The following is a 16,856-nucleotide window of genomic DNA, read 5'->3' as shown; positions in this document are numbered from 1 at the left end:
TTTTTGCAATAAAATCATAAAAGTCTGTTACTTCTTTTTTTGTTTGTGTGTATGTTGTGTGTGTGTGTGTGTGTTTTGGTTCTGGCTATGCTTAACTTTGCTGGGTATATTTTCAGCATAACCCTAGTTCTTTTACTCTTCAATAACATAGTATGGTGTTTTAATGTGTTTACTGCTAGGTCTTGCATAATTCTAACTGCGACTCTACTATATTTGAAATTTTTTTTCTTGTTGCTTGCAGTATTTTCTCCTTAACCTGGGGGTTTTGGAATTTGACTATGATATTCTTCTAGGTTTTCTTCCAAGGATCTCTTTCAGGTGGTGATAAGCAGATTTTTTTCTATTTCTACTTTCTCCTCTTGTTCTAAGAGACAATTGTCTTCAGGACAATTTTCTTTAATTGTTTATTCTATTATTGTATCAACATTCTTTTTTTTTTATCCTAGCTTTCAGGTAGTCCAACTGTTCTCATGTTTTCTCTTCTTGATCTATTCTCCATATCAGCTGTTTTTCTTAAAAGATGTTTCACATTTGCTTCTATTTTTTAATCCTTTATATTTTGTTTTATTATTTCTTGGTCTCTTATAACTTTACTGGCCTCCCCTTGCCCAATTCTAATTTTCAAGGAGTTGTTTTCTTCCTTAAGATTCTGGATCTCCTATTCCAGTTAGTTAACTTTCTTGTAATTAACTCGTTTTTCTTGAATTTTTCTTACTTTTCAAAAAAATTCCTTAATCTCTCTCATTTTATTTTTGAAGTCTTTTTTAAGTTCTTCTATAAATTCTTTTTGGAGAGGTCACCATTCAACACTATTTTGGGGATAGGAGAGGACTTTTTTTGCTACAGTATCCTCTGAAGACGAACCTCAATCTACTTTATTCCCATAGTAACTGTCTATGGTTGGGCTCTTCTTTGCCTGCTCTTTTTTGTTTTTATTTTTAGCAGCGTATTATTGTAATCACCTCTAATCTTGGCATGTGGGGGGAATGGTGCTTCTGGCCTCCAGTCCTTCTTAGTGTTATTTTTAGAGATTTGTCCTGGGCCTGACCTCTGCATTCCTTTCCCCCTCCAAGCCTCAGGTAGCCCCTTCCCTCTGTCTTTCCTTCTCCCCACCCCCAGCACACTATGCTGGAAATGTTGCTACTCCCTGAGAACCTTCTAATGCTATGACCTTCAGTTCTCTCTTCCGGCCTAAACCAAGACCAAGACCAAGAACTCAGCTCTCCTATAAGTTCCCATAGTCAGCAGCATCCTTACCCCACTGCTTCTGAATTGACGAGGCATGTGCTGGTTTCTTCACACCCAGGACTAAACTCAGCAGCACAACTGAGCCTTGTCAGCAGAGGCTTCCACCTCTCAGATGCCCTACTCCCTTCACAGTCTGAGAGGTGAAAATTCCTATGGCTGAAGTCAAGACTACCTCCCAGGCCAACTGCTTCCAGGGCTCACCGCTTGCTGTGTCAGTGGAGCTCTCCTGGAGGTATATCTACTTCACTCAGCCAAACCTCCACTCTGGGATCTTGCTTCAGACCTTCTCTGGTTGTTCCAAGAGGACCACTGTTCTGTCCTAACTCCTGTTTATTTTTGCTGGTCTACACTGACCCTGAGACCTATATATGACCCTTGTTTGTTGAGGAAATCTGGAGAGCTTTGAATTTTCTGACCTCCTCTACCATCTTTCCCGATGTCTTCCTTAAAGTATTGGAGTATTGCACCACCTTGTGGCCTATTCAGATATTAGACTTTTCTTCCCCTGTCTGCCTACAAGATTTGGTTTTCTATTGATGATTAAGAAAACTGACTACTACGTTCCTTTGAGTCTGAGCTATGTTTTGTTATCTTGATGGTGATAATCTGTGAGTCTGATGAATCAGTGTTTTGTGGTCAGCATTTTAAAAATCTATATAGTTTTCCTATATCATTTCCTGCAGTATGGTATTATTGTTTTTAATTTGTCATGTTTTTCCAAGGGACCTATGGTGCTTAAGTTATCACTGATTAAGTGATCTTCAAGGTTAGTAGTTTTTGTTGGTACCAAATTAATTTGCTCTTTTTAACACTGTAACCTTTTACTTTTCTTCCAAATTTTCTGTCACTGCATTATATTTTCAAAATCTGTTATTGTCTCTCAAAGTCTCTACTTCTTTGAGAGATTCTCTATTGGGTATTCAGTGTCTCCTCTAATGTCTGCATTTCTTAAATGTGTTTTCTGACTTAATTTCATTACTCACTTCCATTAATAGTATAAGATAGATGGAAAGACAGAGAGACAGAGAGACAGACAGACAGATAGATAGATAGATAGATAGATAGATAGATAGATAGATAGATAGATAGATAGATAGATAGAATATACACGCATATTATGGAGTGGGGTGGGTGGGAGTGAGATGTCTAAATATTTAGAGGTAGAGTTGATATGGGTAGATAACATCTGAGATATGGTCCACATTTGCAGAAAATAGAAAGATTGTGCCTGTATCATAAGCATGATAGCTGAGGGAAAGCGAAACCAATGTATGAGATAGCCAAGGAGGGCTGGCAGATCTCTCCTCCAGTCTCAAAAGAGGTGTATAGGACTAAAATTTATATCTCTTTGCCACTATCTTAAGCATCTCTGGCCTAAGGGAATGGATGTGAATTCAGAAGGAAAGCTGCTTCACTGATCACTTTCAAGAGGGGAAAGTAACCTCTAGCTTGTAACAATTTAGCCCAATCCACCAAACACTAGTTACATAAAACCATTACAAGTACTATTAGCAAATAAACCTCTCTCTACCACCTTCCAAAGAGTGCTTTGTCTTTGTATCCCACCTAAGAAAGTCTGGAAACAACCGAAGTAAGTTTCTTACGGCAGGTACTCCACATCCTACTCTACATTCTCTCAGCCAATCAGCAGATATGTCTCCTTCTACGTATGTAGCAATAAGTTACACAGCCTGAGGCTTTAAGTGAAAGCTGTTACAACATTTTTATTTATGTGATGAACCATTCTACAGTTTATTGTTGTTGTTCTGTTATCTCTGGGGAAATCTGTGGGATTTTCTTTTAATCAGGGAATTGTCTTTCATTTTCCTTCAAAGTATATTTGCCTGTACTATTTCCTCAGGACTTTTTCTCTTTCAGGCTTTCTCTTGTATTCCTCATCACTTGTCTCTGATTTCTGTCATCGCTCTTTGACTGCTTCCTTTCCCACTACTGTACAAATGCCCCCAAGAGTGGTTGTCCTTGGCCTGTAGTGCGTCATATGGGGCCAACTGGAGTCCTTTACCAGAGTAAAGTGTCTGAGGTTGGGGGGAAATGACTGACCTCAAATGTCCCCAGATCCCTTTATTTTTTTCTAAATTGCAAAACTTTTTAAATCACTCAACAAGCATTTGTTGAGCAATGACTATGAAGTCCCAGTCCCTGGGGTTCTTTGCTGTGCTTTAAGTTAATTCTGTATTTTGTCTTCTTTCACTGCCAACCGCTATAACTGCACTTCCTTCCTTTTGCATTTCTGGGAAGAACCAGGATTTGATTCCCTCATGGAATGATGGAAAGTCTAGGCTTTCTCTCTTTGACTGGTGCTCTTTCAGGCTTTCTCTTGAATGACTAGTCACTTGCCTGAGATTTGCCTTCTCATTCTTTGCCCTATCTCCACGAGCCCCTTAAGCTATTCCCCAGATCCCCAAGGCTGAGGGCATCGGATGTCCTTACCTTTTAGTGTGAGAGGATGTAGGTGGCTGTCTGGCCAAAGTTCCTTCTCAAAGTAAAGTCGGGAGTTGAAGTAGATGGAGAATACTATTTCCTTTCAGATTTCTAGTACTTTCTCCATAAGACAGAGGCCATTTTGCATTTCAATGGGTAGTGTGCTGTTTTAGGATGCTCAGTTCTTTTCCTCCAAACCCCAGACCCTAATTCTGCCTTTCTTTTAAATTGTTCATCAGAAAAAGTGATCAAATATCCAATAAGAAAGTGTGTGTGTGTGTGTGTGTGTGTGTGTGTGTGTGTGTGTGTGTCTGTGTGTGTCTGTGTGTCTGTGTGTCTGTGTGTCTGGAGCAACTCAGAGTGTCAAGCCTGAATCAGTCACCAGGTGGTGCACTACTCAAGCTTTTCTCCCTACCTGTACCTTATCAACAAGGGTAAAAACCCATGCATTTAAGGGACGTAGGATGTTCAAACGCTGAGCTGCTTTTTCCTCTGAATGGCAGTGATGCTGCCCTTTCCCTTTCAGCATATTGCTTTCTACACTTGTGCAATGAGTAGCTCACCAAATCCCAGCTTAGGAAATGAAATATTGCATAAATATTTAAATATATCTGTGATCGAATCATTGTTAATGGTCTTTCCAATAATATTGATCCCACTCATCCATGACTTCCCGCCCTACACAATTCTCATCCATATCTCTCCCTAAAAGTTAAATGTTGCAGTGCTTAGAGTGTGGGACTTAGAGACAGGAAGACCTGAGTTCAAATTTCCACTTGTGTGACACCGGGAAAGGCACTTCTCAGAAATTTGGTTTTCTCATCTATATAATAGGTGCAAGGATACACCTACTACTCAAGGTTGCTAGAAAGATCTAAGGAGAAAACATACGTAAAGCACATTGCCAACCTTAAGACCTTATATGAATGCTAGTTAATTACCGCCACTGTTGTGTACTTGCAGCAGGCATTCCTTACTTTCTTCTGACACCAAGGAGACAAGAATGGGAAGAAAAAAAATTAGACAGTCCATCATTTATCCCTTACTCTTCATGTGCCCTGGTTATATTTTTCAATCACAAAGTTCTTTTTTTAAGATTCTTTACTCTGGTTCCTCTTTATCTATGATGTGTCATTGTCTACTCATACCCATCATGCACCTGATTTCCTTTGAGTGATAGTTAATCCACAATGAAATAGTATATATTTAAATATCATAACTGTTCCTATCATCTTGGCTCTGTTTCATACTCCTTAGAATAATCCACTTTTGGCATCTCTTTCCTCAGTACCCCCTTAATAGACATAAAGCATGTGATCTCTCCAGTTCTAAAATATGTAAATTAAATTAAAAAAGACAAACTTTTTTTTTCCCCAAATGGAGATAAGCATAGTCATCTCTTCCCTTTTCTTTCCTTTCTTCTATTCTTCTGATCTTTGGCAGGGAGAGGAAAACCAGAGGGAGGGGTTCAAGGAAGTCAATAAGCACCCCTAAGGTTAACAGTAAACAAAGAAAAAAAGGACTTTTTCTGGCTATCTGCAATAAAAGAATTCAGGTAGAACAGGTTTGTTTGTTGTTTTTTCCAATATGATTACTTAGCAAGATTTATTGTTTTGTTAGATTGTCGGTGGCAAATGACCATAATGTGACTGGTGTCTTGTATTGATACAGCCTAGATTTATCATGGCTGCTCCCACCATTCTAGTGGTCTTAAAACTTAAATGGGGACCCAGAAGTTGCTTTAAAAGCTTTTTTAAAAAAAGCATAGCCACTACCCCTTTTGCCTTCTGTTCTTTTGTAGAGAAGTCAGTGTGACCCACTCAAGGCCCATTTCAAGCTGAAAAGTCCTTCCTCATCTCCTTGACCGAACTCCTTCCATCCACTTTGTTCCAGATCCATGGAGGGTTCTGAACAGACAACAAAAATTTGGTGAAATTCCCCAAGTTAGAGGAGGATCTTTGGGGAATTTGTTTTAAGAATTCACTAGTGAAAATATGGTAGATAGATGATACAAGGGAACTTGAGGCAAGTGGAAGAAATGAAGCCCCTTGTCCTTGGGGCAAAGAAATATGATCCTCCAGTCACTAATAGTAGGAAGGCTGAATCACAAAAGACCCCAAGAACACAGAAATAGAATGTACCAGGTCAAAATAACCAGGACAAATTGAAGTACTTTACAATTGACTGTAGTACATCTGTTACCATAGTAACAGACCACAACCACCACCACTCCTCACCATCTGTGAGGTTTCTATTAAGTGTGTGCAAAGCTATTCAAGTGGAACAACAACAGAGGTAGGGCTTTTGAGACTGGAAATCTGGTGGCATTTGGGACCGGTTTAGGGAGGAATGAGTCAGGGGAGTGGGCAGGAAACGGAATGAGATATTAAATCTGATGGGAAAGTCGGATTAATGCTGCACAAGCACAGCAAGCTCTGTGTCACTGGAGAACATGATGGAAGAGAGAGTCCATGGACAGAACTAGTCATTATATAAAGCAATGCATAAAATAATATAAATCAATGAGCAAAATACCATTAGTGCAAAAGAGAGATATACAAAGCAGGGAGAGGTCGTTATCAACTGGGAGGCAGTCAGGAAAAGCTTCCCAGAATAAGTGGAATTTAAATAGAATTTTAAAGGTCAGGTAGGAATTCAAAAGGTTAAGGTGGAAGAAAACTTTCCATACATAGGGAACAACATCAGATAAATAAGTTCAGGAAATGTGTGTGTAACGGAAAATGTCCAGCTTGAACAGAATATAAAGTCCATGGCATAACTTCTATAACTGAGTTACCGACAAAACACTAGGGGAGTCAGAGAAGAGAGGAAGGTTTGCAGACTTCCCTAGGTGATTTCTTTCATGATATAAAGAAATAACAAATGAAAATCTACCTCCTATGTTTCCCTCTTCCAAGCAATCTTGTTTTATTAGCAAATGTGCTCTTGAACACTGATATGGGAAACATTCACAATCACCTTTTCACATGTGGAGGGAAAGACAGAGACAGACACAGAAAAAGACACAGAGAGACAGACAGACGTAGAGACAGAGAAAGACAGAGAATAGATTACTTAAAAGTGATCAGGGAATCATTTTCTTTCTGAATTCAGATGTGTTCCCCTAGACCAGAGATGCTAGAGACAGACAGATAGACAGATAGATATGTACAGACATGCATATACACATACATACATACAGGCAGGCAAATATATTCAGAAAAATAGACAAAATATGGGAATACAATATAAAAAATCAGGACAGTCCTTTGCCTTAAGAAGCTTACTTTCTAATAAGGATGATCACACATAAAGGGGTACTGGAGACTGTCAGGGCTGAGGGGGAAAGTGGAAATGATGGAGCAGTGGCCTGAAGTCCTGGTCCCCAGAAACATAGGGTGAAAACTACCCTATCAGAGACAGAATGGAATCAGAGACAATCCTCCACCCAAAACTGGGGGTTGGGGAGAGTTAAAGTGTGTACTGGGTGGGAGATGAAGACAGCAGAAGAATTATATGAAGATAGCTAGAAACTCTTTGCAAAAGGTCCTATTGTAAAGAACTGTGTAAGGGTGACTACATTGGACCACAATGCCTGGCAACCAGGTATATTACATTCATTCCTTTCTGCTTTATTTGATACCTTTAGGAGGTTCAAGGGTATCCAGAGTCTGCCACTGACTCCAGCCCTCAGTGATGTTCCCCTAATGTTATGGGGTCTCTTGCATTCTCGTTTCATTTAACTACTTAACAGTCAGATCACAATGGAATATTTATTTCCAACACACAACAAGAACAAATATATAACAATCCCCTAAAACTGTGGGAGGAGCATTAATTCCCCTTAATACCAACCCAGTCTCTGGGAAGGCAAGAGGTATCAGGTTCACAGCTTAGCTATATGGCTCAATTCCACCAAAGCCCCATTAAGGTCGAGTTCTGGAGACTGGGACATTTCAGGCCTTCACTGTTTGGCTGACTGAAGTGTCTAGCTCGAAATCCTGCCTCCAAAGTCACTATGGTTCAAATCTGGGTCTGAGGACCTACCAGCTAAACCTGGAACAGAAAAGCACAAAGAAAGCAGCCCAGGCCAAAGCTCCAGGCCAATTTCTCAGGGCCATAGAGACTTCAAAAGAAAAAATGAAGAAGAAAAGCATGGAGGTAGCCCTTTACTTGCTAGTTCACTTCATGGTACCCCCATAATGACTGTAACTGTACCTTTGTCACTACTACCACCTCTGACTATGCAGGAAATGAAAAATGACTATTCCTACCTATGTGGTAGGGGAATACAGACTGTCTCCCCGAGGCAGGTTTTTATTGTCTCTCTTGTGGGTACTGCTATGTTAGTTGATCTAGGCATGCACAAGGAAAAGCCCTATTACAAATGTAATGGCAAGGGAAATTCTAGGAAGATGGCAGCATAAGGGGATAGCCCTCCAAATAAATAAGAAATATAGTCCAAAATGAAACAAAAGCAACTATGGAATGAAAAAGAAAATTGAAAGAACCCACCACAAGATAAGTCTAATAGAAAAAAATCACTTTGGAAGCTCTGAAAGATTACAGCTTTCCAGACTGTCCGTAAGGGCCTGGAAATAACACAACACCCAATACTTCAAGAAAGTAGCAATAGCATTAACCAAGATCTCCTCTCCAGAATTGTGGCAGAGTCCAGCCCTAACATTAAGTCCAAAATCTGAAAGTAGGCTGGAAGAATGGGTGAAAAAATTTAAAAGAACCATATCCTAAAGAGCTATTATAGTGTCAGAGACAATGCTCAAGACACAAATGTAGAACAAAAGAATAACTTGAAAACATTTACAAGCAATGCCTTGAAGACAAACACAGCTTTGGCACAAACTCAACTAGAATTCCTAAAAAAAAAAAAAAGATGAAACAAGAGTATATATTTTTAATAAAGTTTAAAATTTTTAATAAAGAGAATGAGTGTGCTTATAGGAAAAAATAGAAAATAAATTAATTATGAATGAAAAAATTCGAAAGAGAATTAATAGTTCAATACAATAGTTTCAAAAGATTGTCCAAGCAACAAACTCCCTGAAAATTAGAATGGACTAAAACAAGCCAACTAATTCCTAAGGTAAGAAGAAATATTAAAAAAATCAGATGGCTGGGAGAAAACAATGGATAAAATGTAAAGTATCTAAATAATAACTGATCTAGAAAAGCAGCCCAGAAAAAAAAAATTAAGAATCATTGGACTGAGAGAATACTATGATCAAAAAATAAAAGTAAAGAATCTAGACATCCTATTTCAAGAAATATTAAAACTACCCAACTCCTTTAGAACCAGAGGGCAAAGTAGAAATAGAAAGAATTCAACCATCATCTATTGAAAGAAACCCCAGGAACCCTGAGTGTCTTCCCCTCCCAGTCTGATTTTTTTTATTAAAGGGACCATTCTTTAAGTAACTACTTATTCAATGAATGGGTATATCTCACACAAAGTGAGAATATGATAAGACTTAGTCTGAAAGAGCCAGGGTCTCACACTGCATCCTGGGCCATCTCCAGTCATCCTGATGAATAACTGGTCACTGGATCCAGATGGCTCAGGAGAAGAAAGTGAGGTTGGTGATCTTGCACAGCCCTCCCTCCCTCAAATCAAAGTCAACTGCAAGTCATGTCATCATCTTGATGTCATGGTCCTCTTTGAGAATGAAGGACAAACACAACAACAACAACAATTGAAAGAAACCCCAAGAAAAAGTAAAATATTATATATTGAATTTTTTTAAAAGAAAGTAGAAAGAGTTAAATTTAATATTCACATAGTATAGTTCAGAGGGTATTTTAATAAAAGACTATATTTAAATATTGCTAAATACTTTTAACAGATGTTGCCAATAAATCAAGCTCACCATTCACTAAAAAACAATGTGTAATTTGCTATGACAAACTTTAAACAGCAATTAGAATGTCTCTTTGATAGAGAACTCCAGTTATTTACAATTTAGTGACATATTTTCAATGTCAAGTGTTGCAGATTGCAAGAAGTAAAAATTTCATGATCTTGAGTATGACAAAAAGAAACACTATAATTAAAACTCCCAGGAAAATCATAGCCAAAATCCAGAACTGCTAGATTAGAGAAAAAATACTACAAGCAACCAAGAAGAAAGAATTCAAGTACTGAGGAACCATAGTTAGCATCATGGGCTATTTAGCAGCCACCACTGTAAAGCAATAGAGAACTTGAGGGAAAAAATATATTCATAGAAAGCAAAGGATATGGGCTTATTGTCAATGATATCTTACCCAACGAAACTGAGTGTAACACTACTGCAGGAGAAAAAAATGGATTTTAATGAAATAGAGGACTGCTAAGCATTCCTGATGAGAAGCCTAGAGCTTCAGAGAAACACTGAAGTTCAAATCCCAGAATAAAGAGCAACATAAAAATGTATACATGAATAAACAATGAGAAAGGACTAAACAATTATTAAAGTATTTACATTTAAATATGGGGAGATTATACATGTCTCCTCTCTGGATCCTATCATCATCAGTATTTATTGAGGAAGCCCAATTAGACAATGCCTGGGTTATCCCAAGAAAAGAATGGAAAGAGGAGAAGAGGAATCTACTGGAGGCAGGGAAGGAACGTTAGGGAAAATTATCTCATGTAAGAGTGCACAAGTAGATATCTATATAATCAAAGATGAGGAGAGTGAGTAACACAGGAAACTTACCCTCACATGAACTGATCAAAAGAAGGAAGAAAATATGCACACACACACACACACACACACACACACACACACACACACACAAGAATTGGGTAGAAAAACCAATTTCATTCAATAAGAAACATAGGAAGGAAAGGGGTGAAGGACAAGGAGGAAGATCAGAGTAAGAGTAGATTAAGCAGATTAAGATTAGTCCTAAGTAGAGGCGGGTCCCCACGCGCGCGGCAGAGTCCTGGGCTCGCGCTGCTCCCGGGGATGGTGAGCAAGGGGCCGCTGCTACGCCTGCTGACCACCGTCAACCGGAGGAGGATGAAACTGCTCGTGGTCATCGCCTTTGTCGCCGTCGCCTCAGCTGTTTGGGGCAACTTCGTTAACATAAGGTCTATACAAGAAAATGGAGAACAGAAAATTGAAAATAAGATAGAAGAGGCTGTTGCACCATTGAGAGAGAAAATCAGAGACTTGGAAAAAAGCTTTACCCAGAAGTACCCACCAGTGAAATTTTTATCAGAAAAGGATCGAAAAAGAATTTTGATAACTAGAGGAGCAGGGTTTGTGGGTTTTCATCTTACTGACAAACTAATGATGGATGGCCATGAGGTTACGGTTGTGGACAACTTCTTTACGGGCAGGAAAAGAAATGTGGAACATTGGATCGGCCATGAAAACTTTGAACTAATTAACCATGATGTTGTAGAGCCCCTCTACATTGAAGTGGACCAGATTTATCATCTAGCATCTCCTGCTTCTCCTCCAAACTACATGTACAATCCTATCAAGACATTAAAGACCAACACAATTGGGACACTAAATATGCTGGGGTTGGCAAAACGTGTTGGAGCACGTCTTCTTCTGGCCTCCACTTCGGAAGTATATGGAGATCCAGAAGTCCACCCCCAGAGTGAAGATTACTGGGGCCACGTGAATCCAATAGGAAGTAGAGCCTGTTATGATGAAGGAAAGCGTGTGGCGGAGGCCATGTGTTATGCCTACATGAAGCAGAAAGGGGTTGAAGTGCGAGTTGCCAGAATATTCAATACTTTTGGGCCCCGGATGCACATGAATGACGGCCGAGTGGTCAGTAACTTCATCTTGCAAGCCCTCCAAGGAGAGCCTCTCACAGTATATGGTTCTGGGTCTCAGACTCGTGCATTCCAGTACTCAGTGATCTAGTAAATGGACTTGTGGCCTTAATGAATAGCAGTGTTAGTAGTCCTGTCAACTTGGGGAACCCAGAAGAACACACAATTCTAGAATTTGCTCAGTTAATTAAAAACCTTGTTGGTAGCGGTAGTGAAATTCAGTTTTTCTCAGAAGCCCAAGATGACCCACAGAGAAGAAAGCCAGATATCCAAAAGGCCAAGCTAATGCTGGGGTGGGAGCCTGTGGTCCCTTTGGAAGAAGGCTTAAATAAGGCAATTCACTACTTCCGTAAAGAACTTGAGTACCAAGCAAATAATCAATACATCCCCAAGCCGAAACCCGCAAGGATAAAAAAAGGCCGAACACGACACAATTGAAGGAAGGATTTGCTTCTCTGGACAGAATTCCCTCTTTTACCTTTGACAGGATGTAATTTTTTTCCTTTTCCTTTTTTTTTTTTTAAAGAAAGACTTAAACAGGTGTCATGAAGAACAAACTGGAATTTCATCCTGAAGCTTGCTTTAAGGAAATGGATGTGCCTAAACCCTTCCCCAACACACACACACACACACACACACACGCCACACACTCAAAAAAACTGCAAATCTTGCCTTGCACTTTTTAAAATCTATCTTTTTATGTACAAATAGAATAGAAACATCTTTGAGTATTTTCAAGTTTTTTATCTTGCTGTGAGATCCTTTATTGTTGACTGTCACTGACAGTTTTATTTACTGGTTTCTTTGTGAAGCTGAAAAGAAAGATAAATGGAATGGAAAATGCCAATTTTATTTATAAACTATGGGTCCCATAGTTATACTATGCATAAGAGAAGAAGTTTAACAGTATTGTTGGGCAAGTAAAATACTGGGCTTGAGTCTGCAGGAGTATACATGAGAATTCTGTTTGAAACCTTTATGTTTCTTTGGATTCAGAAATTTTACAAGGTTTTAGTTTTAGTTGCTCACTTGAATTGGAGATATTTTCATTGATTATCATGGATAAAGATATTTTAAATCACTACTGTGTTGTGCTGCGTACTCTGGGAAAAATAAAAAAAGTTATTGTATTATTGGTTGACAATGGTTGAATATGCTATTTTAATAAAATATTATAACTTAAAACTCAAAAAAAAAAAAAAAGATTAGTCCTAAGTAAAACAGACTCTAAGGAGGTACAAAAATACAATATTTTGAGGTAGCAGAGTGGGAATCTGAGAGAGTGAGTGTATATAAGCTGGGGAATAGATGAACTAGTTATTGCATATAAATGTAATGGAATACTAATGTGCTGAACTCTTATCAGTGCAATGACCAACTAGGATTCCAGAGGACTAATGCTGAAACATGTTACCCATCTCCTGATATGGAGATGAAAGACAGAACATTGAGTGACAATTGTTTTTGACATGGCCAATATGGACATTTGTTTTGGTTGACTATTCATGTTTGTGATGGGTTTTGTTTTTCTCATGTTCTCAGTTTGAGGGGTGGGGTGGAAAACGATAAGGCTTATCTTGACTGACTGAAACAAGTAAAATTCTTTTTAAAAACTTTCAAAAATTGAGAAGGTAGGCAACCAAGTTATAGAGAAAGGGGACAGTAATGTTTAGTCTATAGAAAAGAAAGAGATGATAGCAAGAAATATATTTACAAGGTAGATCTCATAAAAAAATCAGTGTGTAATAAAGACAGATAAAAGAGGACTGAAGAACAGTGAAAAAAATGGATAAAAGAGCCATCTCAATGATTAAGTATTTTGTAACAAAGAAAACTTGAGTTAAAATCTTCTAAAGAAGAGAAAGTAGCACAAAGGATTTGAAAGGCCCTTTGAAATGATAATGGAGCTATTCCAAGAATATCTAGAATGGTTCAGAAGGGAAATTGAAGGATTATATGAAAATATTCCAATAGAGCTGTGATCTCATTGATTTTGAAGTTTTCTCCTTCAGTACAGGTCACAACCCATTCATGCCTATTTATCTTTCCATGAATTCACTATTGAAGGATCATCCAGCATTCTGGAGATTTTCCTAGCTTTCTCTTGAAATCTAAAGAATATAAGTGGAATACTTTGGTCATGTGACTATACCAAATGATGTTATAATTTAATTCTCTAATATCATTACATCTGTTCTTTAGACTTTCTCCTTTATTCGATATTGAAGTTTCTAATTGGCTACATGTTGCAGCCTGATCATACACACCATGCCCCTCTCCAGTTTTCTCTGCATGGTATTTATTTTTAATTTTTGGAAGATTGTTATATTCTGTGTCTTTTTCCCATATACCAGTAGATGCTGGTTTTAAAAAATATGAGGGACTTCCAATTAGTATGGCAGCATGAATGAGAGCAGAAGAGTTCAGCATCCTTTCAAGTACTCCAGAAACAATTAAAAAAATATATTCAAAGAGAAATGAGTAATTCCTTTCATCCAGCTTCTGTACACAGAAGATGAAAGCCAGAAACTTACAAGCAGTCAGAGAAAATAAACTTTTCTTTTTATGAGAAGCTAGACATCACTAAAGGATCTTTATAATTTCCCAAAGTCAATTAAATTTTCTCTTTACATCATGCTCAAATCTAGGTACATTTCATCATTTATTTCTGCTGTCTCTCTTAGATATTTATTCTAATGGACAAGCTATTTTTCTATTCAAAAGTACATTGGTCACTGGGCAGTAAGTTTCTCTATCTCTGTCTTCTCTTGATGCAAAGTAAAGAAAATTCCAATTGAAAATCTGATTGATTTTTAAATATTGTTCTTGAAAATCTGTTTGTTTCCTACTAATTCTTTTATCATGGTTACCCTTGATTCCTATATAAATGACATTCATAAATATGCTGTAAAGATGGGAGAGTATGTGGTGTCCTCTTTGTAATCATTTTTTTTAATTAATCAAAAAGTCCTATAATTTTTTCCATGCCTTTGATATTTTCCCCTTCTTCAAAACTGATCCTTCAGTTCCCTAAAAATTATGCCTCTAGCATAAATCTCTGTACATATTTGGTTCAAATACAACTGTTTTTCCTGTACTTTTCAGTAAAACAATTAAACAGAAATAGTTCCACCAATTTGTCTAGTTCCTGTCTTCCCAGAGTGCCTTCATCGGTGACCATTCCCAACTTTTGACATCTCAGAATCTAAGGAGCAAAAAATATAAAGACAAAAACAGAAGTAGAGCAAGAGCAAGAATTGTGTTATTATTTGAGGAAGAAAGATTCTCATTTTTTCATTAGTAAATTAATGTCATTAGTAATGGGATAATACAAGGGTAATGAAGCATTTTGGAGACCAGTTTTTGCATGCAAAAGCAAATTCTTTCAGAGTATGTGTGCAAGAGACTGTTAAAATAGTGAAGCTGTTATCAGTCTGTGGAAACACAGCCCCTCTAAGAAAGGGTGAGTGATGAGCTCACAAGCAGACAGATGACGGTAACAGCAAGGACCCTGGCATACACAGGAGGGTCTCCTATACAGGTTCTTAGATCTGCTTTTCTAAAAGGAAAGCAACTTTTGAGGGGTCAACAATCACTTTAATCAGGCACATGTATCATTCATTTAGTTCAAAGGAAAAAGTCAGCACCCTGAACTTCAGAGAAAGTACAAAGACATGAAGACCAACAGACAGGGCTTCCAACTGTCTGACCATAAGAAATACATGCATCACAGATTAACAGACAGATCCGACTGTCTGACCATTACATACATACATAGTTACCAGAGAAAGAAGCACCAACACGTAGGTTTTCAAAGCCAGAGGGCTCCTTAGCAGCTACCCAGAATCTCTTCTGGCCAAATAAACACTTCCAATGAGTAAACCCCAAAGTAAAACCTCACCTCAGAGTCTTTATTCACTTTTCAGAGCCAGAGAGCAAGACCCTCTGACCCAGTGCCTCAATAAAAACTGACAAAAAGTATTAAGGTGTATTAATGGGTGGGAAAGATCTTTAATTCTCCCCTCCCCCACTCACCATTAATCTTATATAAACATTACAATGACTGAGCCAGCACTTGCAGATTTAAACAGTGCATCTGAAAGTAGATGGGAAGTTCAGTACAGCTTTCTGTTTTGGATCATCAAGCAAGTGGGAAAGACACAGCATTATTGGAGAAAGGAGGAATGGGGGTGGCAAAGAGGGTTGCAAGATACACAGGTGGTAGCTCTGGCTGAACAGCAACCTTGATTTTGGGGAGCCTCTTCTACCATCCACCCCACACCTCCATTGTCAAATAGGACATTCACTGGGTGGAATCCAAGTGAGAGGCACATTTGATTATGCCAAACCTGTACTTTGCAGAGAACTCATGCAAATAGTGAAGGGTTTATCTCTTTCTCTTTCTCTCTGGTGAAAGGGCAGAAATTGATCGTAAAGTTTTCCTGTTCCTTAAAGTTCATTTACATTTTCTGTTCCAATTTCTAACATCATTGACTTAAATATTTTTTTATCAGGACTTTGTACGTGTTATTACTGAATGAGAAATTGCAAGGAAAAATAGCTGGCATCTATGAGAGAGAGACAGAGACAAAAAAAAGAGAGACAGACAGAGACAGACGAAAGGGAAGAAGAAGAAATAGAGGAAGAAATGGATAGCAGTAGACTTTACAGAATCTAAGCTCTCTTTCAGGTCTAACAATGCTATGATTCTCATATGTGATAACCTTGTTTTAATGTCCATGCCCACATAAAGACTGTCATAAATAAAGTCATATTAAATGAGAACTCTCTGGAAAAAAAGTTTATTCTAGTAATAAAAATATTTTTAAAATCTAGAATTTTAGAAAGTTATTGTCCTCTTAGATAGCATCCATGAGAAACCTACATTATATAAAATTTTATTCTGGAAAGGATCGTATTTTAGAGATAAACCACTGTTGGTTGGTTGTTTGGTTGTTGTCCATTTTCAAAGAGGACCAAAGTGGCATCACCATGATAAAGTGAAACTTCAGTGTATCCAACTGTGGCTGATCAGACCAATACAAGCTTGGAATGCTCTACCACAGGTTGGGCACCAACAGTCCATGGGAATATTTGGGGTGGAAATCCCAAATTTGTGCATCCTGCATTTACTTTGTGCTGTCTCAATTCTGCTTTGATCAAAGAGCACAGCACCCTTTTTGATGTGGGCACACCAGTGTCTCCCATGCTGCACAGTTAAATCCAAAGTTCTTGAGAGAGTCCTTGAGAGTGTCCTTGTATCATTTCTTCTGGACACCATGTGATCACCTGCCCCATGCAAGTTCTCCATAAAATAGTCTTTTTTGGCAAGCGTACATTTTGCATTTAAACAATGTGGCCAGCTCATCAG

The 16,856-nt window shown here is 38.2% G+C and overlaps 1 protein-coding gene and 1 pseudogene across 3 annotated transcripts in view; one reads left to right on the top strand and one right to left on the bottom strand.

Moving 5' to 3' along the window:
* The window catches only part of EMB (embigin), a 247,050-nt gene that overhangs the window by 46,655 nt on the left and 183,539 nt on the right, over positions 1 to 16,856 (bottom strand). For 2 of the 3 annotated variants that reach the window (XM_072605670.1, XM_072605673.1), the window contains exon 9: positions 9,998 to 10,785. The exons of the other annotated variant lie outside the window; for it this stretch is intronic. The gene's annotated coding sequence lies outside the window, so the exon portion shown is untranslated. Of the gene's footprint in view, positions 1 to 9,997; positions 10,786 to 16,856 lie in introns of those variants that run through there. 3 annotated transcript variants of the gene reach the window in all.
* Positions 10,659 to 12,138, top strand: LOC140501763 (UDP-glucuronic acid decarboxylase 1 pseudogene; annotated as a pseudogene).

This window comes from Notamacropus eugenii, chromosome 4 (genome assembly GCF_028372415.1).
Source record: "Notamacropus eugenii isolate mMacEug1 chromosome 4, mMacEug1.pri_v2, whole genome shotgun sequence".
Classification (NCBI taxonomy): domain Eukaryota; kingdom Metazoa; phylum Chordata; class Mammalia; order Diprotodontia; family Macropodidae; genus Notamacropus; species Notamacropus eugenii.
The sequence above is the reverse complement of the archived record's forward strand: the minus strand, read 5'-3'. Positions and strand labels throughout refer to the sequence as shown.